The 23,063-nt window shown below is 51.9% G+C and overlaps 1 protein-coding gene across 1 annotated transcript in view; it reads right to left on the bottom strand.

Annotated features, from left to right (window-relative positions):
• Nucleotides 1-23,063, bottom strand: part of snd1 (staphylococcal nuclease and tudor domain containing 1) — a 243,008-nt gene that overhangs the window by 121,136 nt on the left and 98,809 nt on the right. The gene's annotated exons all lie outside the window — the stretch shown is intronic.

Below are 23,063 nucleotides of genomic sequence, written 5' to 3'. Positions count from 1 at the left end.
ACGGCTGGAGTCTGGGGTTGGGGGGGTACTGTAGCTATCAGCCAAATAGTCTCAGACTGCAGCACATTTCTGCAGCTAGAATTAACCCCGCGTTCGCTGGGTGCAGCTTGACTTTTTCCACACGATTTGGACAAGGGCTGGCGTTTGGTTCAGAGGTGGGGGGTTGGGAGAAGAGGGGAGGGGAAGGGGGGGGGGGGAGGGAGAAGTGATGTGATTAATTTGATGTTGCAAAGAAGAAAACAAACAGGCAAAAAAAAAAAAGAATTGGGAGCTGTCTTCTTCTGAATGGGTTCTGCAGAACTTGGTCATCTTTCTCTTGTTGTCTTTTTTGTTCCTGATGTATTTCAGTGCTGTGTGAAAAAAAGCCTTTAAAGCTGATATTGAACTGCATTACAAGTGTTGGCTAAGATTACAGACTCACAAGGGCTCAGTAGAATTAAACAATTGACTGTGGAGGGGAGATGGGCTGTGGAGTGGCGTTCTGGTTTGCGGCGGGGGGCAGGGGAGAGAAAAAGCGATTGCCTGCTCGAGTTTTGCTTTGAAAAACAAGTCTCGCAACAAATGTCTGGATAAGGTTTTGGGGGGGGGGGGGGTGCTTTTTTCAGAATTTGCATTGTAACGAACCACTGCAACGGTGAAGTTCTTTTCTGTTCTACCACTGGCAAAACTGATGTTTTATTTTAAGAAATTCAGCCAGCCTCCAAAAGAATATATATATATATATATATCTATATATAATAAAGCCGTGGGTCTTTTTTTTCTTCCCTAAGCTATCAGAAATTGAATTGCCTCATTTTCCCCTCCCAATTCCCTTTCACTTCCGATCGGGTTATTAACGCAGATTGCTGCCTTATACACCGAAATGAAGTCTCGAATGCTTGAGGTTGCCTTGCCTCGTTCTTTTTAATCTTGTTCTACACACTGATGTTTAAATGATCTGTGCGTTGGTCCCCCTTTTTCCCCCCCCTCCTCCCTCTTCCCTTTGAATGTGCTATAACGGGGATTATGTAAAGTGCTTCGCAGTTTCCCACCGGCAACAACTGATAGCCCTGTCTGTGGTGCAGTGCCTTTCATTCGGATCAAAACCGCGCGGGTCCGCGACGTGTTTTTTTTTTTATCTCCGCGAGTGGGTCTTGGCAGGATTATTATGGCAGAACAATCAAAGGAGCGCGCTGTGCAAATTGCGATGAAATCAGAGAAAGGGGGGGGGGGCGAGAGAGGAAGGGGGGAGTGCAGTATCTAAAAATCTGATCTGCGCTCACATCGCGGGGCAAGCTGAAGTGGTGTGCTGTAATAAGACTTATATTAATATCGGGGGGGGGGGGCGCCCCTTTCACGGACAAACGGCCCGCAGCCGGGGTGCGAGGACCGCGGTAGTATCCCCCGCCGCTGCTCCGGCGAGGTGCTGTCAGACATTTATGTAACGCGAGGCTAAATGATGGACGCGGCCGAAGTGCCTGCTAGCGGTTCGGTGTCTTATTTTTCTTGGCCACGAAGGGGGATCGGAGGCGGGGGGGTATCTGATTCACTGCATTGCACGCAGGTACTTTCGGGAGCACCTGCGGTTTGACTGTCAGATGTAATGACACATACCTAACAGCGCTGACCGTGTCGGGGGTGGTTGGGGGGGGGTGCGCGTCTCCCCGTAGGGATCAGGAAAGGGCCCAGAGACAGCCCCCTGGCCATCGCTTGTGCTTCGACATCTTGCTCTCTCTTATTTTAGTTTTCACCCGCACGCTAACGTCTCTCTGACAGTTTTATCCCCGGTGATTAATAAGCATCCGTCTTTTTACTTTCTTTTAGATCGCTAAGCACAAAGCACAAACTTTTTTCTTCTAGCGCGGGGAGGAACGTGGCGTTGGACTTTTGAAGCCTCGCCTGGTTTCTCAGGGAAAAGAACGGCTTCGGAGCAGATTGATAAGGGCTAACGTGCGTCTAACAGGCGTTTATCGTGATGCCGCAGTTACTCTAGCATGAGAGCAAACTGGGCCGGAAAACTGACACGGCTGACAAAAACAAAAAAAAAGCCCCAACCCCCACCGCCACCCCCCCCGCGTTAAAGCCAAACTCCTCTCTTCTTCTCTCCTCTCCCCGCGCGCGGCGAGGGAGCCGTTTGGAGCGGGAACGCGCACACGCAGCGGGCTGCGCCGTGGCGCTAATGGCTCCGGCGGAGGCAGGCGCTACAACACTGCCAGCTACAGATCAAATGGAGATGTACAGTAGGCAGGAGTGCGGAGCGAGAAGCCAAGCACGTGTGCGTGTGTGTGTGCGTGTGTGCATGCGTGCGTGTGTGTGTGCGTGCGCTTGCGTCGGCAGGCGGCTCTCGACAGTTAAGCGGGGGTCCAGATGTATGTGTCGTTCTCGCGGGTCTTCAAATGCAAATGAGCCGGGGAACGCTGATTGGACGTGGCACCTCTGAATTATCCCGTGAATGTCAACACGTTCAACTGCTACAAATATATTACGGTGTTGCAAATATACCGCAAATGTCGTATTATGAATACTATGAATATGATGAAATTTTTAACTTTTGTGCTGAAGGTTTCCTTTGTTATTTCTGTTGTACCCCCGTGAGAGGGCAATGGTGGATACAAGTTTCAGTTGTGGCCAGAGACCTGGTGTATTCAGGGGCGTGCAGGGATTGCTGGGATTGATAGCGTAAAAATGCAAACTCCTTTACCCTCAGTCGAGGCTGAGATGGGGGGCCCCACGTGTGCCGGGCTTCACAAATCAGCCGTAAATATTCTTGTCACAGTCCCTATCATCCCCCCTCCTTTTTTCAATGCTAATTACATTACCAGTATCACGGTTCACCCACTCTCCCCCCCCCCCCCCAAACGTGCGGATACCTGTGTTTGGCGAATCGCCGGGAGGGGGGTGACCCGCTTGCGCTGACGGATGCCGGGGGGGGGCGGGCAGGGATCGCTCGGCGAACGGCGGCTCTTTACACGCCGGCACACACGCTTGGAAAATGAAAAGCACCCCCCCCCCTTCTTTCCGCCCCCCCCCACCTCTTGATGCCCGGGCCCGGCGGACCTGATTTTTATCAATTAATGAACTTTCCTGCGGGCTCGGGCGGTGTGGCTCCGCCGGTGGGGCCTGGGTTTGTTGCAGCCGGTGATCCACGGCCCCCGCAGCTACACAGCAGCCCGGGACGGTCCGAAAGCTTTATTTCTCACCGGCCACTTGATACAGCGTGATAAAAAGGGCCCAGGAAAAAAAAAAAAAAAAAAAAAAAAAGTCAGGGGGCCTTGCGCTCTGAGGCTGACCCTCTCTGTGGATTTATGGAAGCTACCAGGCCTGCGTGGACTGGCTCGTTTACAACACCACCCCGGTTTCCGTGCATTGGGTCAAACTGACCCCGGCTTAAGCTACTGGTGTGAATTACCATGAGAGGATGCTTTAACTTTGATTTGGGAATAAAAAGAAACGAGAATGTGGATGTATGTAGAGTGGAATTCGATGAGGATGGATTTGTTTCGGCGCTTGGTGTGGCATTAGTTGGCTTATTGTGCCCCCCAGAGCTGGAGTTGCATTCAGGGCCTCTTGCTGAAGGATAATGGGGAGTGTTTCTTCTAATGCCGAGGTGGAGCGCTTGTGAGGGCCCTAAGAAAAGCCTTCCGGTGGACTCGGCCACAGGCTGGCCGAAACGGCGTTACCACGCTCGTTACCACATCGGGACTCTGCCGTTTCCCCGACAGGGGAGATCACCAAAGCGCCACTTTTCGGAAACCTGCCCCTTTACTGACCTTTCAAAGACCGCCAATTCAGCAGAACGCGCGTGCTGGGTAAACACTCCTTCGGGGTTCGGTTTTTGAAAAGGCTTACATCCCCCCTCCACACCCACCCGCCCCCCCCCGATGAAATTTTAAAACTAATTTCACACCCCGATTAGACGTGCGTGTTAATGATGCTTTCAAGGTGGGCCTATAAAACAAACAAACACAAAAAAAGACCCTGGGTTTTTTTTTTTTTTTGCCGCCCCGCTCCTCCAAAGCGTTTGCGGGTGCTCAAGGTCGTTAAAAATAATCCCCCCCCCCCAACCGAGGCGTAGTCCGCGCCGAGGCGAGGATGAATAGGAACCTTCACGGGGCTGCAAGCGAGGCTGCATCAGCCACGGGAGGAGGGGGAGAAAGACAGACTCCGGTCTTGTTCAGATAGAAACAGCCTTCCACTGCAATGCAGGGGCACTCCTTCCAATCAAATCCACACGCACGGGTCCCTTTTCCCCTCATTTTCAAGCAGTTAAATGTAACACTGTTACATTTCGCCCCCCACCCTTACACAACAGTTTTTATTCATTTTAGCGATTTTACAAATAGTGGTGTGGAAAGTCCCGAGAAAGGGCTGGCTGAGATTAAAATGTGTCGCTCGGACTCGAGCGTAACGCGACACAGAGATCTGATTGAACACCCCCCACCCCGTCCCCCATCTTGATTTCTCCTCCGAGCCCGGGGAGGAACTCGGAAGCAGAACTACCCAGCAGGCAGATCAGGGAGGGAATGATACAGTTGGGGCTCACGCTCCCCATTTTAATATCGCTAATTGCTCCGGAGGAGTGGTGTGTGAGGTGAATGACAGAGAGGGAAAGAGGGATGGGGGGGGGGGTGGCGTTATGGAAGGGATGCTAAGAGTCCCGGGTCCCTCGTCTGAATTACTCACAGATAACTTCGCCCAGAAACGCAAATAGCGCCGGGGCCCGGGTCAGCCGGGAGAGGAGGCGCATTAAATCTTTTATTTAATGAACGCCGCTGTGGTGAAACAGGAGCGTGCCGGAAATGCGCAAGGGGTCAACGCTCTGCTTATTATTCCGCTCTGAGATATGGACGGGACTCCCTGCCAGCCGCGCCGTCCGCCAGGAGCAGAGACTTACGGGATAGCGTCCTGTTACATCCGAGGCGAGCGAAAAGCAGACGCACGGAATGTCATTTTAAGTGCTCACCACATAAACTGGTTGAGGGACACTTCTACGGTTCTTGGGAAGAATGGAGTGTCGTTTTAAGCGGTCACCACGCAAACTGGTTGAGGGACACTTGCTGGAAACGAAACAATAAATCAAATGCTCTAGGAGATGTACGTTACAATAAACCGAATATTTCTGGAAAATACGTAAAAACTGAGGGAAAGTTTTCAGTTGGACAGGCCAAGCGTGTATGAATCGGCTTCAGAATGGCTCGTTAACACTGCAGAATTGGAGCACAAAAAATGTACTACAGGGCACTTCAACTTTGTCAAGGGGGCTGCAGTCTTTGACATTAAATGGGAGGAAGGTCACATTTGAAAGGACACGAAGAGGAAAATTTCAAAAGGGTCGTGACAAATTTACACAGTGGACGTGGGATTTTTTTTGGAGGGCTTTGTAATTCACTTGCTTGTGTTATGTTATAACACTAGCCCCAGCTGAACATCTTTTTTGCGTTAAAACGAAAAAGCAAACCTTTGCGTTTGTGAACAGCAGCTATGCTGCTTAAAACACTCCCAGGATTTATACAGCACTGCTGCCGTTTGTTCTTTAAAGAACAAAACCACATGGGGAATTTGGGACTCACTCGGTTGTGGTGCAAACACTTAAAATGTGCAAATCGCGTTAGGTCACTGTTCGTTAATTTGAGGGCTTTGTTGTGAAGCTTTACTGTTTTTGGAGGAAGACGCGGCGATTCTTCACGGCTGTAATGTCCCCTCCTTGTATGAAGCCAAGAGAAGGGTGCCCTGCACATGCGGGCATGTGTGCAAACAAGCTACAATCACCTCAAAGGCGTGGCTGGCAAATGAATGCTAAGCACCTACAGCGGGCTCAGCCCCGCCTCCTCGTTAACCAATTAGTCCCAATGCCGACGAAGGAGGATCGTTCGCAACGAGCACAATCGGATACCCGCTTAAGGACGTGGCGATTGTGTTCTTGTTGTAATGCATCTTGAAAATATTACACCAGGTAAGTTTCAGACCGAAGGGCCAGGTACTTACACGACGGCGTGTTCATTAAGCGAAAAGATGCGTGCGCAACGCACCCTCTCCTTACAGTAACGGAGCATACAGAATTCAGTATTTCCCAAGGGCATTTTTCTGTGGCGAGAATGAGGGCAAGGAGAGGTTGCAGCATCAGGCAAAAAATAAGAGGGGGGAAAAAAAAAAAAAACAACTGGAGCTTGAACTTCAAAGGGGTGGAATTTGGACAAGGTAATTACTTAAGGCACCAGCTATCAGAGATGTTGTGATTCTGCATGTCAGTGTTGTACCAGCACGATGCTCCTGGCAAGGAGATGGCTGAATCGCTAATAAGGTGCTCAAGCGGTGCGCGTGTGTGTGCGCGCGCGTGTGTGTGTGTGCGAGAGAGAGAGAGAGAGAGTGTGAGAGAGAGCGAGAGGGAGCAAGAGAGCAAATCCAACTACAAAACGCAATATCTGGCTTATTTACATTATTGAATTCTCTCCAAATACAGTCGCTCCCCTTAGCTCCGTGATCGGCGGGAACGACAATTCTATCTGCGTCTCCCTGAGAAAAGTGGGGTGCCGTTTCCTCCGAGAGCACGCGCGTAGCCTTCCTGATTAAATAAGTGTCAGTGATATATGTATATAAAAAAAAGAAATTAGAAGAATGAGAGAGAGCACTGTATTCTCTTAATAGACACTGGGGGGAAAAAAAAATCAATTGCATCAGAGGAAATGGAGCCTTATTTGGCAGGGGAAAAATGCGTTTCTATGTCAATGTGCAAATGTTATATTGCAGACACCATGCTGTGGGGGGAAAAAGACTGAACTGTGCATTTGTAACAGGTAACAAGTGAGTGTCTTTTCTTCTTGAAAAGCATCTTACATAAAAAAACGGTTATATAAGAGGGGCATTTCTTGTGCTTCAGTCAGAAAAAAAAAAACAAAAAAACACTCGTGCTCTGGAAAGGCAGGCATTAAGATTGAAGTATGAAGTGAGAGGATGGTATACATGTCTCCAATTTAAAATCTCAATGGCTTTGATTCCTGGCCTGGGGCTTCAATCGATATATCCTGTGAGGATGCTGATGTAAAACTGAGAGTCAACTCTCTCCACCCCCCCACCACACACACACACAACCCCAGCAACCCCCACCCCCCAGCATCAAATTAGATTCTCTTTGACGTCTCACAAGGGGCGTTTTGGCACTTAGCGGGCAGGAAATGAAGCTAGTCGATTATTCTGGGGACTAATTAAGAGAGAGTCAGCTGTGTGTCTCTGTGAGGGGGAGCCCACTCAAACGCGGCTGTGTTTATTGGGGGGGGGGGGGGGGGGGGGGGGCCTTGGGCAGGGCTTTGTGAGATGACCTCTCCTCTGCCAGGCCCAGCGCGTGCACGCACGCACGCACGCACGCGCACACACACACACACACACGCACACACAGACGCACAAGCCTGCACACTCCTCCCACTCTTTTCCTGGGGGGGGGGCGGGGATGGTAGAGATCACAAAACAGATCACCCACACCGAGGCAGCTACGGTCACGCGTGCGTGCGTGCGCGCATTCACCCTGTCCCTACGCTCACGCGCACTTCTCTACGTAACCGCGTACCTGCCGTCTGCCTGTGTGAGAATGCGTGTTTACACACACTCACCGGGGCAGGCACGCGCGACGGCACAGCGCGTATGTGTGTTTACTCTTCCCGCGCGTTCGGCGCTCCGTACAAGGTCAGCTCTAGCCCTGCGTAATAATCAATATAAACCGAAAACTACGCGCGGCTGCGAATATACAAGCTTTGAAGAATCCACAGCTCCGGGGCTTGCGGAGACCTCCCATTACCGCACGCTAAAAATATGTGATTAAACACACAGGCCGGGCCCGCGTTAACACTCTAACTGCTGCCTGGAAGACACGCAACGTTGTGCTTCCCCTGTTCAAAGCAAAAAAAAAAAAAAAGAAACTGCGCTCCATGCGTTGTTTAAAGCTCACAACATTTACTTACTTAAAAGTCAACATAACCGCCTCACACACAAAGGCAAGGGGCCGCGTTCAAAACCAGCCCGTTAAAACGCGGGAGAGGAATTTAAAATCAACTCAAAACTCTTGAGGCGGCTGTAAATATTTACGCGTCGGGAAGTCCGATCCCGGACCGTTCTGTTGAACGTTACCGGAAATGCGTTTGGGCTTGACTGAACTTTGGGCTTGCTGTCAATCCACAGCGAGAGGACTGAACCGATTTATGCTCTACACGTGCGCTTCATGAAATGACCGTTTCCGGGATTGGAGCTAACGTTACACCGGGTGAAGAGGTCAACATGCGGCAGGGGAGCACTTCCATACGAAATCGGTATGTAACACACTTGCAGTACCGTGACAAAAAAAAAAAAAAAAGCTTGCTTCTCTCGGCTTCTGCTGTCCAGTCAGGTTGCACAAGTTAACTTGAGGTAGGGCTTGAATAGTGTTTTGCCCACACTCACTGGTCTGGGAGTGTTGTTAGCCTGGTCTGACGCTGTTGCTCATTCATCTTGCATGGATACACTTCTTGTTCTTGTGCTGGAAGTTGCTCTGGATAAGAGCGTCTGCCAAATGCATGTAAAGTACTGTAAACAGGGGGGGGCTTATCAACAGAAAGCCAACCTCAGCCCCTCTCCAAATTCTGATGAAGGTGCGCCTGTGCTGAGGTGAAGGCGGCACGCCTCGTTTAAACAAGCGTGTCTTTCCTTCCAGATTGGGCTCAGGGTCTTATATATCAAGCAGGCCTTAGAGGCGAGGGCACCCCCTACAGGCCTGACGGTCAGTCCTGTTTTAGACAGCGTGGGCTGGAGTTTGGGAGGAGGCTCCTTCATCTCTCGAGGATATCCCCCGGTACCGCGGGGGGGATTAGCGCCCTGCTCCGTGACCGTTTGTTGGAGGGGGTAGGGGCCCGTTCGAGCGTGGTCTGCTTGGAGCCCTGTCCCCCAGCTCATGGCGCTAATGGCCCTTCTAACAGAGGGGCTTGACAGTCCGGTGGCTGCCCGTTCGGGCCGAGGGGAGACGCATGACGAAAAGAGGTTATTTCAGTCCAAGGGGGCGTCGTTTTGGGCCACTGTGCCTCAGCGCCCCCCCTACAGAGCGGGGCTTATCCCGGCGAAGGACGGCCGTGCGCGGTGGGCCGCGGGATTGGAGGCGGGCCGGACGGCGTCGCTCCGACGTCTCCAGCTACCGACACTCCAGCTACCCCGCACAGATGTGTACATAAGCGGCCTCGGAAGGGAACGCTGTGAATCCGTAAAGGAAAAACAATCGGGAGCGATTAATTATGCATTCCCCCATACATCCCCCGCAGCGAGAGGCTGGCGGGAGATCCCGGGGTTCAGCCACGGCGGCTCTTTATGTTGCCACGGAAATGGCGCATTCAGGCTTAACACAAGTGTGCACATGTAAGCATTGACATGCAACACACACAACATGGACTGACACTGCAGAGACTGTAGGAGCCTATATATATACATATATTCATATATACATATATATATATATATACATACATCATACACACACACACACACATATATACATATACATATACATGTGTGTGTGTATATATATACACGTGTCTAAGTGTGTACATACATATATATATATATATATATATATGTATATATATATATATATATATATATATATATATATATATATATATATATATATATGCACACACATATATATATGTATATATATATATATGTATATAGTACTAGTCAAAAGTTTGGACACACCTGATTAAGATAATGAGAAACATGCATTCAAAGACATTTTTATCTAAAGACTTAAGGCTTAAATGCTTGATTTTTTTTTCCTTAGACATATACGAAGAGTGAAGTTGATGTATGAACTTCTTTCCAAAATAATTAAATTTTGAAAATTATTTTTTTTTGGGCTATTCTGAAGAATCTAAAAACATTTGATTTGGTTCTAACACTTGTTTAGGTCACTCCCATTTCCATTCCAATTCCGTTCGTGCCATTTCAGTTTTGAGGCCTACTGTTATTTTAAAATACAGAAAACAGTAGAAATAAAAGTGTGTCCAAACTTCTGGCACTGTAAGTTCTGTTTCTCCTTTCGCAGAGAGGCCTGCACTTTAACACAGCCGGTGTTTATGAATTCCAACACGGAGCGGGGATCCAAAGAGCCAAAAGACAGCAGCGCACAGCTAAGCGCGCACGCTGGGTATAGATCGCTCCTTGTTTGCCTGCCGCCGCCGCGGCACTGTCCGCCGAAAGCCCAGAGGTAGCGCAGGGGTTTAGCTGTAGAAACAAGAGCTCGGTTTCTCCCTAGCAAGGCGGATCGGCTGTCGAGAGAGAGAGGATGCTGGATCGAGAGCCTTTTCCCGCATGCTTTGCCTGTGTACCATTCGCTTCTTAAGACCGTGCAGATTCGAGCATTCCCCCCCACCCGCAAGCAGCTAACTCAAACTCGTTATACACCCCCCAATGCCAAACAGACTGGGGATAGGGGCTCCCGAAAGCGCCTCGAGTCTGAGAGCCGTGGGGGAGACTGACAGGTGGAGGCACTCCCGCACCGGGCCCGGACCCAACAACCTTCGGCACCCTGCCACGCCTCGAGGCCGACCGCCAGGCGGAGGAAGTTTCCAGAGGCGCCGGAGGAGCCCCCCCCAGCAGGTTTGCTTTAGCACAAAAAAACTGCTGCGTCGAGACCCCAGCTTCCGCTCTTCAGAGGAAACGTTCTTAATATGAAGGAAACAGAAGGGCCCACATGAGTAATTGCTGTTCCCGTTACGGGGGGAGGGAGCCATCTTCAGGAATACCAAAAAAAAAAAAAAAAAACCCCCAGTGGCTCATGGGAAATGTCTGTATGAAGTCCAGAGGGATGCAGGGAAATAAAGCAGGTGGGAGGAGAACACAGCGGGCTGTATTTAGGAGCCTAGAGGTAAAAACAGCAATGCTGCGCATCCAGAGCTGCCGTGGCAACGACTGTCAAGTATCTGTCCTGCATTCACCCTAACCATAACCCTAACCCACACCCTAACAATAATCCAACCCCTAACTATAACCCTAACCCAAACCCTAACAATAATCCAACCCCTAACTATAACCAGAAACCCAAAACCTAACCAAAACCAAAACCCTAACAATAATCTAAACCCTAACCATAACCCTAACCCACACCCTAACAATAATCTAAACCCTAACCATAACCCTAACCCAAACCCTAACAATAATCTAAACCCTAACCATAACCCTAACCCAAACCCTAACAATAATCTAAACCCTAACCATAACCCTAACCCAAACCCTAATAATCCAACCCCTAACTATAACCAGAAACCCAAAACCTAACCAAAACCAAAACCCTAACAATAATCTAAACCCTAACCATAACCCTAACCCACACCCTAACAATAATCTAAACCCTAACCATAACCCTAACCCAAACCCTAACAATAATCTAAACCCTAACCATAACCCTAACCCAAACCCTAACAATAATCTAAACCCTAACCATAACCCTAACCCAAACCCTAACAATAATCCAACCCCTAACTATAACCAGAAACCCAAAACCTAACCAAAACCAAAACCCTAACAATAATCTAAACCCTAACCCAAACCCTAACAATAATCTAAACCCTAACCCAAACCCTAACAATAATCTAAACCCTAGCCATAACCCTAACCCAAACCCTAACCAAAACCCAAACCCTAACAATAATCCAACCCCTAACTATAACCAGAAACCCATAACCTAACCAAAACCCAAACCCTAACAATAATCTAAACCCTAACCATAACCCTAACCCAAACCTTAACAATAATCTAAACCCTAACCATAACCCTAACAATAATCCAAACCCTAATCATAACCAAAAACCCAAAACCTACCCGAAACTCTAACCCCAACCCTACTCGAGGGCCTATGGAAGCAAATTGGACCTCTACCCCTACAGATTTAAGCTTCCTATAACAAGCTCCTAGCCCTAACCCCAACCTCACCCCCCAACCCTAACCCTAACCCTAACCCCAAACCTCACGCCCAACCCTAACCCTAATTCCAACGCCAAACCTAACCCATTTGCAGAGTCTAGCACACACCCTTCAGCTGACTCGCTTAGAGAAGGCTGCCTTTTTTTTGGACAGATGTAGCCGCAGCCTGAGCCCTCCCAGGCGGAGACCGGTTGCTGCAATATGAGAACGCACAGCTGAGCTCTTAATAGGTCTCGCGCATGTAAGGCGTGTCATCTACCTCCACTAAATCCTCCCCTTCTTCCCCTTTTCCAGGCGGCAGCGGCCCGTTTCAAATGTTAATAGCCTCCTTCGGAGCGCGCGGCGCGGGGAAAAAGCCCGACTCGAGAGGTCCTTCATGGTGCTAAGCGAAGGTCGAAAGGATGTCGACTTATTAGCTCCTCCACAAAAGGGCGGCTTAGTCTCGGAAGGGGGGTTGGGGGGGGGTGAGGTAGAGTGCTCAGGGTTCAGGGCCGTCAAAAAGAACCGTCTTCCCACGGTGAGCCTGGTTTGCCCCAAAGGAGGGAGAGACCTCCTGCCCCGTGAGGGAACTTGTCTTTTTAGAACCACGGGAAGGCGGGTCGGTCAAACCACGTTGGCAGTCGGTCGCCAGCCTCAGATTTAAGCCAGCCCTACTCCCTCGATAAAACTCATCACTCAACACTAACAAAAGGCCTCGGCTCTTCTACAGAACGCACCGAAAAGACCAAGTCCACAAACGTCTGCAAACAGTGGGAGCCCCCCCTAAAATAAAAGTGAGGGGTGGGTGCGTCTTTACGGTGGGCCTCCGATTGAAATTTCGCCTTTGCGAACGAACCGGGCGCCCGCAGGAACGACATTAATGCCGAGCTTACTGACATTTATGGCGGCCAAGAAGCCGCCTTCGTGGGGAACTTAATTAGGTTACGCACTTTACGGTCAATTACGTGATGACGGGGGGGACCATGTGTCCCTCTTCCGCTGTGCTCTTTGCTTCAATTCACGGGCCTATTGCTCTGCTGGGCAGTTTCACACTGTGCTCCTAAAAAGAGCTCAAATCATGCTCGCTAGTATATTACTAAAAAAGGACAATCATATCTAGCTGCAGTATATTTTACGGCCTGTTAAAGCTGCCAAAAGTGTGAAAAGCATTCCTTGGAAGTCCTTCCGTGGTGATCTGCTACATTCCTCGGCAAAAAAATAATTCACCGCTATAAGGGAAGCAGCCCCTGTCTAATTTCTGGATTTGGCAAGAAATTCTCTCTTTATGAATAAAAAAGTAACATCTGGAAACTGATGAAATCATCTTTCGCTTCCGCGGCGACCGATGTCTTGCAGTATTAAGATTCATATTACAGGAAGTGGAAATTATCGTCTCAAATCAGCGGATGACAGCGCGTGGGCGGAGCGGCATGAATTCTAATTATTCCGGCCCACCAAACGTCCAAACGCACTTCTCCCGCAGCAGACTAAGACCGAATAAAGGCGAGTTTCTCGCACGGCGAAGTGGTGCCACGACGGACAGGTAAGAACCGTCAGCGGGGGAGAACCGTCGGCAGGTGCAGCTCTACGGGCGAGCGGGCGGACCGAATTAGCCGGACTGAGCCACGCCGGCTTTAAAGCGCTCAGAGATATTATTCTCTTAAATGCGCATTTAAAAACCCCGCTGGCCTCCCTCTCTCAGAGGCGGCTGATCCCGAATCTCTCTCTGAAGGAATTGGGGGGGATTTTCGACGCAATCAAGTGGCAGAGGGGAGACTTAGCAAAGGTTAAGAGTCTTTTAGCCCGGGTTGATAAAAATCTATCAGGAGAGCCGCAAGCTTAGCAGGTGCACTCGACAGCAGTTTCGGGGGGTGGGGGGTTGTGTCATAGACGGCCACTGAGGCGATGTCGGCGACGTCGGCGCCAATCACCCACCCCCGGCAAACCGCAGCGGCCTCACGGCAGCCCTTTCGCTGCGAAACGGGCCCGTTCGGCAAAACACCTCCTCGCGGGGCTGGCAGTGGCTTCGCAAACATTTGCCTGCGACGGTCCCTCCGTAATGACTCCATTAGCATTGTTCTCTGGGCGGCTATAGGGGCGAGCGTCCTCACGTGCCAAATCTAAACGCTTCCAGACAGCTCGCGGGGGACGCCGCGTAAATCAACACCTTTATCTGGAAAAGCAAAACTCCCGAATCTGTGAATCACCTTGGACCAGCTTACTATGGAGAGGAAACAAACACACACACACACACAAAAATACAAATCATACTCAGCACTGAGAGAACCCTCAGAGACTGTCTCACCATAGTAACCGGTCACAATCCAGGCAGCTTGCCTATTGAGATCATTAGATCATTTTTTTTCCCCTCCCGTTTTAGTTTGGTGTTGACGTCTGATGTTTCATTGCGCTTTAGCTAACTGGTGAGGCTATGAGCTGAGGCCGGCTTCGTCGTGAACAGGACCGAGGCATAGTGGGAGCTATAGGAGGCACGTGGCATGCGTGAAGGGCCAATAAGCTCGCTTTAGAGACGGCCTGGGTACGAGCGGCGACTCGCACCTCCTCAGCCCTGATTACTGACATTAATGCAATTGAGCGATTTCCAGCTGGGGCACTGCGGTTGTACCTTTGGGCAAGGTACTTAACCAAGAATTGCCTCAGTAAATATCCAGCTATGTACATGGATAAAAACTGTAACATATATGTATGCAAGTCTCTCTGGAAAAGACTGCCTGCAAAATGACAATAATGTAATGTAATGTAATGTAATGTAATCGCGCTGATCTTCTAGAGGCCAGACCAGCCTCTGGTGGTGCCACTGCCACTCACGAGGGTGTGTGTGTGTGTGTGATATACTTTTCCTACTGTTAACAGGCTGGTTTGTGTGTGTTGACTGAGCCTTTGAAACAGCCTCATGGTATGGAGATGAAATGAACTGATCACATCATGGTTAGATTTTACCACTGACACAGCCGGGCTTCCCAAAGGCAGTCTGGTCTCTCTTCTCTGTCAGCATGCATTGATGTACGGCCTCTCCAGCAGACAGACTGTGTGCCACTGTACTCGGGCCTTCTTTCCCCAGCGGGACGTCCGGCCGCAATATTAACGCACCGCACACGCCTCTCCCCCCCCCCCCCCCCCAGCTGGAGTGCTGAGAGCCACTCTCTTGCTCTCTCCTCATGGAGGTTTGATGCCCCGTCACTTCCTGTCACCATCTCTCTTTCCCTCTCTCTCCCTCTCTCTCCCTCTCCCTCTCCCTCTCCCTCTCCCCCTCTCCCTCCCTCTCTCTCCCTCTCTCCTGACTCCCACAATGCACCGCTCCCTCAGCGGGCTCCACCTGTCTGACCTGAGCCCACCGTGGGGGAGAAGCACAGCTTCACTGCCTGAAATACCGAGCCCCCCCCCTTTTTTTGAAGACACAGAGGTGCAGAGGTTCCACAGCGGGTGAATCAAGTCACACAAACACAGGACCACAAGGACTGAAGACAACACTCAAAACAGTGTCCGTCCCACACACACACACACACACACACAGAAAGCACACAGATTTGCCGTGAGGAGCACGCGCCAGGACGGGCTCTTAATTTCAGGGGTCTGCGCAATCTGTCAGCCGTTGCATGTAGCGTCCTGAGGGACTCCAGTTGCGGCCGGTATCTCGAGCGCCCATATGCTCGAGCGCCCATATCCTCTCTGTAATACGATCTGATGGCGCGGCGTTCCCGGGCCGAAGTCGGCGAGACACGCCCCCCCATCCCGTCTCCGTCCCTGTCCCCTTTGCAGTGTCAGCACGTTCAGGCGGGGGTGGGGGTGGGGTGGGGGGGCGACACGCCAAGGGCCCCCGCCATCGCTGCCGTCTCCACACATGATTCACCGTTAACCGCCCCGCGAACAGAGGTCGCTGATTGAAAACCGTGACCTTGGATGAAACCTCCCGCGCGGAACGAAAAAAAAACACGGCCTCGCCGGGGGGGGACCGGTCCTCCGTGGAGACCCCTTCCGTTCCGCCGGAGTTCGGCGACGCCTCCCCGGACTCCGCTTCGCAGCAGGACGGCCTGCTCACGTTAACCGAAACGTTCTTTCTGTCTCTGACTCAGGCCCCCGGCTCCAACGCCAGCCATGCCCGATAAATTCTGTGCTCCTCCTCTACAACGGGCTCCTGAAGTGCTCTGCGGCGATCCACTTCGGGGTGCTATTTTAAGTCAAAGTTGATTAATTGGCTAATTAGCTGAGGCAAATTAAAGGCAAAAGGTGCTGCGGCAGGCAGCAGCCGCTGAGAGGTGGCTGCGGGTTTGACGCTGGGCTGTGCCCTTGGGGAACGCGGCCCACCTGCACGGCTTCAGTAAACGCCCACGGATGCTGATGAACAACATGTGAAAAGTAAACATAGGTAAATAACCACATACCCCTGTATACAACACTATCTACCAAGGTAATAACAATAATAATAATAATATCTTGGCTCCTGACAGCCTCAGAAGGACCTGCTTTCTGTATTTATATAAAAAAGCACTAATTTAGCACTTGAATCTTTCAGACCTCTTGTAATACTTCTCTATAAATACTCTTAGCATAGTCATGCGCTTATTTGGAAGTCACTCTGGTTAAGAGCATCTGCTAAATGGCCTAATGCAGCGTTTCCCAACCCTGCTCCTGAAGGCACACCGTCCTGCATATCTTCTATCTATCCCTGCTCTACCTACCTGACTGAACTCATCAGTGGCACTTTTGATTAGCTGAGCCCACCTGATTTAGTCAAGCAGGAAGGATACATAGAAGATATGCAGGACAGTGTGCCTCCAGGAGCAGGGTTGGGAAACACGGGCCTAATGTAATGTAATGTAATGCAAGACTCTGTTGCACACTTGATTAGCTCCTCCCCTAAATCCCCCTGCCACTGGTGGCCTAGTCGATTAGGCGGAGTTTCAGTTTCAGTGGAGTCAGGTTTCAGCGCAGGCAGTGTCAGTACTCCTCTCAGCGCTCCCGAGTTCCCCGCTCGTGGACAACGAGCGCTCGAGCCGTCGTTGAGGTGAGGTTAAGCACACAGAGACGACAGGTCGTGTGTGGAGAAGGCGGCGGCGTAAATGGGTTACCGTCTCCAATAGCCGCGCCTCCCGGAGCTCAGCAGCTTCCACCGCTGCAAACCGCTGATCGGATTTGCTGCAGTGCCGGGAGGCAGGGGAGATGGGCGGTGCTGGATCTGTGATAGGACAGAAGGCCGCACCTGCCTCCTAACAAGACGGAGCTGGATCGAGACACACCCGCTTTCTCACGGGACAGAACCAGATCCTGCTTCCAAAGACAGAACCGGATCCTGTTTCCTAACAAGACAGAACCGGATCCAGCCGCACGTGCTTTCTCAGGTGACAGAACTGGACCCTGCTCCCTAACAAGACAGAACCAGATCTGGCCGCACCCTCTTCCTAACGACCCAGAACGGATCCAGCCCCATCCTCTCCGTAACGACACAGAGCCAGGTCCAGCCGCACTTGGCTCAGGCCTTTACTGCCGCCAGCCTTACCCACCAAGGGCGTCTCGGCTGGTGTGCTTTTATATACGGCTAATACCGTTTTAAATGAGCGACCGGCCCAGACCTTCAGAGCTCATATGCTGCTTATAGACTCAGCTGAATACACACAATCGCACGCTCTGCTAAGGAGCCTTAATGACCGGAGCCGAGAGGGTGCCCTTTCTCGGCGTCTCAATGCCATACAATATCAGCCAGTCAGTCAGAAATATGAGAGAAGTCACCATAGGAACAGTAGCGGCGTGCGTGTGTGTGTGTGTGTGTGTGTGTGTGTGTGCGCGTGTGGGTGTGGTAGCAGGCTTGGCTGCGACAGACCCAGCAGCGGTGGGTCACACCCTGTCCCTCAGCCCGGGTTTTTCGGGCGGGGGGGTCTGAGGGGGCGGAGCGGGCGGCGTTTCGGTGCGGCGGGGGGGGGGGGGGGGGGGGGGGGGGGGGGGGGGGGGGGGGGGGGTCGGGGCGCTAGCGGAGACCCTTCTCTTTGAAGTCCCATTCGGGGCCTGCCTCGCCGCCCCCGCCTCGCTCTCAGCAGATGTTTCCCGCAAGACGGCGGAGGAGCGGGCCCGTGGGAATACTCCCCCGCTCCACGGCGGCCTCCCTGGCTCCTTCGGTAAGGTCAGGTGGCCTCTACGCCTCCTCCTCCAGCACAGCGTCACTGAATTACATTACAGCATCGTCATTTAGCAGACACTCTTATCCAGAGCGACTTCCATGGGTTACAATTTTTGCATGTTATCCATTTGTACAGCTATTTTACTGAGGCAATTGTGGGTTAGGTATCTTGCCCAAGGCTACAGCAGCAGTGCCCCAGTGGGGAACTGAACCAGCAACCTTTCGGTTACGAGCTCCAAATGGGCGGGGCCATCACAGGTCATTAATAAAATTCTAATCTGAAGCAGTGCTGTACTTACTACGGTTCTGCGACCACCGTCTTCTGATTGGCTCAGACAAATCTCTGACTCACAGCAGGTAGTAGCCCCGCCCATTATGGGGTTCGTGCCTTAATTCTCCGCCACTGCACTGGGGGATTAGTGCATCAGGACGCTTTTGTGACCAGTCAGGTCACACTCTGCTCACCAACGGACTGCCTTCTGACCCCCGCCCCTCTTCCGTCTCACTCCCAACGTCCGGGGGTCGTCACAGTAACAGTGCAACGCGCATATCGGCTTTGACTTCCTGTGTGAATGGGAGCGCATTTGGGGCAAGTTTAGAGGGAGAGAGCACGCTCCGGCCCGTATGCGCAGCTGCAAATTCGCCCACGATGCCTCGGGAGGCCCGTGTCCTGAGCGCGGTATCGATTCGGCCGGCGGGCGGGCGCAGAATTCGGCGTGACAGAGCCTCCCGTCCCGCCCGCCCACGCTCTTCCTCTGATCGGAGTTGTCAGCCGCTTTGGGTAAACTGCGCCGGGATCTGTCACGCCGGGTTTGGCTGGGGACACGACCGCACGGCCCGGGGGAAGGAAGGAACCACCGCGGCTTCAGACACCGCGGCGGGGGGAGAGGGAGGAGGAGAGGGAGAGAGAAGGAGAGAAGGGATAGAAAGAGAGATAGAGTGAGACTGAGGGGGGGGGGGAGAGAGAGAGACAGAGACAGAGGTGAAGAGAGAGGGAGAAAGAGGGGATACAGGGAGAGAGAGGGGGGAGAGAGGGGGTAGAAAGAGTGGATACAGAGAAAGAGAGAGAGAGAGAGAGGGGGAGGGAGAGAGGGAGAGGGGGACAGAAAGACAAGAGAGAGGGGGAAAGAGGGAGAGAGAGAGAATAGAGAGAGGGGGGAAAAAGGAGAGAGGGAGAGAGAGATGGGGAAGGGGGAGAAAAAGCAAGACAGGGAGAGGGAGACAGAGAGAGAGAGAGAGAGAGAGAAATTGACAGACAGACAGAGAGAAAGACTGAGACTGTGAGAAACGGAGCCAAATGTGGAGAGAAAGACCGAAACAGCGAGAGACAGACACGGAGAGAAACAGAGATTGTGAGACACAGAGAGAGAGAGAGAGACGAAGGGACACACGGGGACAGAGACCGATGGAGCGTGAGAGAGACGGAGACTTAGAGGGGGAATGATAGAGGGCCAGGGAGAGAGAACAAAGGAGGGAATGAGAGAAAAGAGGGAGCGGGCGAGTGAAAGAGAGGTAATAAATGAGAGGAAAAAAAGGGCTAGAGAGCACGAGAGCGGCCAGCCCGATCCCAGAAATGACAGCCAGTGTGTAGGGGGAGAGAGGAACCATCGATCAACGAACACACACACACTAACACAGACACAGACACTATGCTACATTCTCTCTCTCTCACGGTTCTACAACCTATGACCGCACTTACCTTAATATTTTAATACCACATTATTATTTTAATAACTGTAGTAGTTTCATTGTTGTATTAGCAGCAGTGTACGCATGAGCTATAACTACACAGAATTCTGTACCCACGGTAACCCACAGCTTACTTTTTTTCCCCCATCCAATCACACAGCAGGTTATTACAGAAGAGATTTCAGGTCCAGCACTCAAGGGTACCCTCCTGTCAACCGCCGGGGAATTGATCTCGCAACCTCCTGATTGCTGGCCCACTAAAGCGCCACGACACGCCGCCCACTATCCCAGCGTCCTCTGCACACAGCGGGCGGGATCGATGAGAGCCCCCCCCCCCCCCCCCCCCGCTGCGGAATCCGAGCAGAGTTATGCAAACAGAAGCTGCAGTCGGGGGAGAAATAAATAACAGCAGTGGAAGTATATCATTCCTCCAGCAGCTATGATGATTATTCCGCCCGATACGGGGAGCCTCTGTCGCGGGGGGGGGGGGGGGGGGGGCTCGGCTTTCAGGAGGGACTCACTCACAGCGTGGGGACCGAATCGAGTCGAGGGCGGGGGTTGGAGTGCCATACCGGGGTCACGGGCACAAGGTTTGGGGGGGTTGGGAGAGAGGGCGTTTGGAAAGTGCCAAGAGGCCCTGCCAAAGGGTGGGACTTCTTCACGGTCTCGTCTCTGGACTTTAGGGGTGGGGGGGGGGGAGAGAGAGAGGGGGGATGATTTTGGAAGGACATCGCCGGGCTTGGAAGGACATGGCGAGCTCTTGCTGCTCGCTCCTGGGGCACGGCAAAGGTAAAGGCTTGTGGAGTGAGCTACATCTGTGTGCGTGTGATGTACCCACTCTTCCCGGACATCCAAGGACACGTCCTATAGGATTACCGCACGACCAGCACAATCGCTAAAAGCTCCTTTTTCCACGCAGACCTGTGGAATACCAAACGGAGAACAGAGAGGATCGCGGGAAGCGTTCGGCTGGCCGTATCGACCGATTCTCAGTCAAACCGGGGGCCATCTATTCGAGGCCTCTCCATTTTTGGTTTGTTCAACCAACAACGTTCCCAGCAAGCCGTCTGCCCGACTTCGGCTGCGGAACTGTAAGTCACGGTGAGCTGTTATTGGAGTTGGAGGTGAATGACAAGGTGATTGTTTTCAGAGAAAGAGCCCAGGTGCCCTTCAATGCAATTGCCTCTCCATGTCTTTTCCTTTTTTTTTTCCTCTGTTAACAACCTACAGCTGAGAAAAAGGTGCTGGAAGGACACTACGCTATAGCTGTGAGGTCACTCCCCTCTGTATGTCTGTCAGGGGGCGGAGTGATGAAGTGGACTCAACCGCCACTCATATTGATGGGCCCTCCCCCCTGCTGAAACCCCTCCCCCAAATCACACCCCTTCCAGAAAGCTACTGGCACGATGGAGGGTTTGTAAGTCAATGTACTTCATTAGAATGGAGATGTCTGGGAATCAGTGAATTTTTTTTGTTTCAGGGAGGGGGGTTCCAAAAAAGGAACAGGATAATTACAGGGTCTCTCAGCTTCATCTGGAAAGATGTCTCAAATTAGGAACCGGGTCCATTTAAAATGACACTTTTACGCCCCCCCCCCCAACCCACCACAACGCCCACACGTGCTTCCAAACTCCGGTCCGGTCACTAAGCAACGAGCGTCTTGTTTCAAAAGCGCTAACGCTATCAAGGTTTAGGGGGACAACAAGCGGCCCCCAGATTAGCGAAACTGCTAAAATAACTAAATCACACAGCTTTAAAAAAAAAAAAATAAATAAAATAACACACACACACAGCGGCTGGACCAAGTTGGGCTTATAAATAGCCCAGTGTGAATCACTCGGCAGACCTGGCCCTCTTTTTGCTGAGCGGGTCGCAGTATGGAGATTACTGCAGTCTCCAGTGAAAGGCTCGGGCTGCCAGTGAGAGCTACTGCCTGAGTCACGTGACCCAGGGAGGGGGGGGGGGGGGGGGGGTAGAGGGAGACGGGGAGAGAGAGAGCGCTTCTGCAGATACTCAAGACTACTGTACATTCGGTGCCCTGGTAACACCTCCTCGGTAAATCACCCTCAGTCAGAAGGAAGAGCAGAGAGGGCCCTTCAAGCTCTCTATTTACACCTTCTCTCTCCCCCCCCCGCTATCCCTCTCCCTTCTCCCAGCCAGATAAATAAACATGGCTAGAGAAGAGCTGATTCATCACTTTGGAGTTATTATAGTGAGCTGGGGAGGTGTGTGTGTGTGTGTGTTAAGATGGAGGATGATGTGGGATCCGGTAGTGGAATATGGAAGGGAGGGAGGGTTGTGCGGGTTCCTCGGAGCGGCCCTAATTAGTCCCCTCAATGTCACCCCGTCCCTCACCCCAGGAGCCCCCATGACTGGGCGCCTGTGTGGGGTGCCAGTCAACACCAACCCTGCCCCCCCCCTCCCCCCGCTCTCCCCAGGCACAGCAGTTTATCACAGACGCAGCTGGGAGGATGCAGCACGGTGTTGACATTTTCGGTGGACTTGTGTGAGGCAGGGGAGACGGCAAGGGAGGGTCGAATGTACCCCGCTAAGGCTCATGGGACTAGAAAAAACATAATAGTGTCACCACGGCCAAAAGGACTAACGCTGCTTCTTAAGGGCGAACAGGCTTCAAACCTCCTTTGCCCACAGTAAGGATTCGCCCTCGTTTCTGCTTTGTGACAGTCAGGAGGGACGCGACAGTAGTCAAACTCCAAACTCCACCGGGTGGCGCTAACGGGGCTCTACAGCGATGGCGTTTTTAAGGCCACGGGGTAAATGGCGAACAGCGAGAGGCCCAGAACACCTCACCATTCACACTGGTCTCTCCCCCCCCCCCCACCCCCCGACCCAGAGAGGCGATCGGCAATCGCTTAAAACAATCACACTGAACCACACCGAGACCCCGCAGTCTTTACCAGCTCACTAGTTACTGATTCCCGAGGGCGCAAACGCAAAATTGCATGTCACGCCGTGCCGATTACCCTTCCCGACAGAGCGAAGTGACATCACTTATCCGCCCCCCGCGCGGCAGACGGCCTTAACTGACAAACTGCCGTTTGCTGGAGCGATTCAGATTTAGCTGGAAAACAACCGCAGAGCCACGCTTGGGTACTTGAACCAGCAACCTACTGCCGACCGGCTTCCTGCTGTTCCACATCACCGCCGGGGGTGTAATCCAGTAGATCCGAAAAAGCCGAAACTCAGTCTTTAACCGTCTTTGTAAAGAGCGACTTGCGTAGGTTACAATTTCTTACATGTTACCCATTTACACAGCTGGATATTTACTAAGGCAACTGTGGGTTACCTTGCCCAAGGGTACGGCAGCAGTGCCCCAGCGGGGAATAAA

This window comes from Megalops cyprinoides, chromosome 25 (assembly GCF_013368585.1).
Source record: "Megalops cyprinoides isolate fMegCyp1 chromosome 25, fMegCyp1.pri, whole genome shotgun sequence".
NCBI lineage: Eukaryota > Metazoa > Chordata > Actinopteri > Elopiformes > Megalopidae > Megalops > Megalops cyprinoides.
The sequence above is the reverse complement of the archived record's forward strand: the minus strand, read 5'-3'. Positions and strand labels throughout refer to the sequence as shown.